Below are 1432 nucleotides of genomic sequence, written 5' to 3' on the forward strand. Positions count from 1 at the left end.
AATAAAAAAAAATTAATTTAAGACATTTTAAAAATATATAAATTATATAGAATATATATACGTACCTATATAATACTAACTATAAATACAGCTTACCTCGTTACTCAATGAAATATGAGTCCTTTGGACATTATAATAACAACTATTTACCATATCTCACTTGACGTACTATACTTATTGTTAAAAAAATCTTAAGTTCATCCTAAGTTCAAATATAAAATAACACTGACAACTAGGTACGTGTTACGAGACCCTAGATCTTCAAATGTATGTTTCAAATTTACTAATTAATTTAAATTAGTTTATAATTTTCTTCATAATTACAATATGTAACGCAACTAAAGTGCTCTTCTGTTATTATATATAAATTATCTAATCTTATTTATGTTGAAAATATGTACGAGCAATTAAGTAAACGCTTGTAATTAAAGTAAAATCACAATGAAAAAAGGTGGGTAAGTGGATTTCGCTCTGCTGTACAGTAGGTTACAAGTGGGTCACTGTATAATGGATGGTATTAAATTTGAATTCAATGATATAATATCATTGTATAAGAAAAACGATTCTGAGCGGAGACGGTATGTTAGTCTAGGTATAAGACATAATATTATATTAGGTACCTATAATAAATTCCAAATTAATCATATCATAATATTTATTAGGTACTTATAACGCGTTATACATCAACAAAAAACCGTGGTACTATCATAGATATATAATAGTATACTTTAGAAGTTTCAAGTACCCACGAATAATATTATACAATCACAACAAAATAACTAAAAGAGTTATCCTAGGTTTTTAATATGTAATTTCGTCCAAATTTGTACTTAAAATGACTATAAAAATAACCTGTTTAAATGTATTTTTTAGATTTTTTGGTAACAGAATTAATTACTTACGTGGAATCTTGTTTTAAATTTTCAATTCTTAGATACAAAAATTGAACATTTTATAAATTTTTAACTACAAAATAATTTTTCAAATTAAAATTTGATAAATTTTGTCCAAATTTGATCTTTAAATGCTTATAAAAAAAAATTGTGCCTATGTATTTTTAATATTTTTCAACTGATATTGTAACAATATATCAGGAGCTTTGTATTAAATTTATACACTTTTTGGCCCAACAGATAAAACTTTATTGATATTTATAGAAAAAAAAAACTAAAAAAATTGAAAACTTACAATGTCCGTAAACAACTCAAAAAGAGTCAAATTATTTTAAAAATTTTATCGTATATATAAAATGCTAATATTAACATTCAGTGAAATTTTCAAGTTTCTACAGTCACTCGTTTTTTAATTACAACAAAATAAGAAAATCGTTACGTAAGAAATCGAGTGAATATCAAATGTTGTAAAAATATGAATTTCAAACGCCCATAAAAATTTAATTTGAGTTTCTTATAGATATTTTTTGTTTGATAAA

The 1432-nt window shown here is 23.4% G+C and overlaps 1 protein-coding gene across 1 annotated transcript in view; it reads right to left on the reverse strand.

Moving 5' to 3' along the window:
* Window positions 1–1432, reverse strand: part of LOC100169554 (UDP-glucuronosyltransferase 1-1) — a 6308-nt gene that overhangs the window by 3987 nt on the left and 889 nt on the right. The window lies entirely within an intron of this gene.

Source organism: Acyrthosiphon pisum, chromosome A2 (assembly GCF_005508785.2).
Source record: "Acyrthosiphon pisum isolate AL4f chromosome A2, pea_aphid_22Mar2018_4r6ur, whole genome shotgun sequence".
Lineage (NCBI taxonomy): Eukaryota > Metazoa > Arthropoda > Insecta > Hemiptera > Aphididae > Acyrthosiphon > Acyrthosiphon pisum.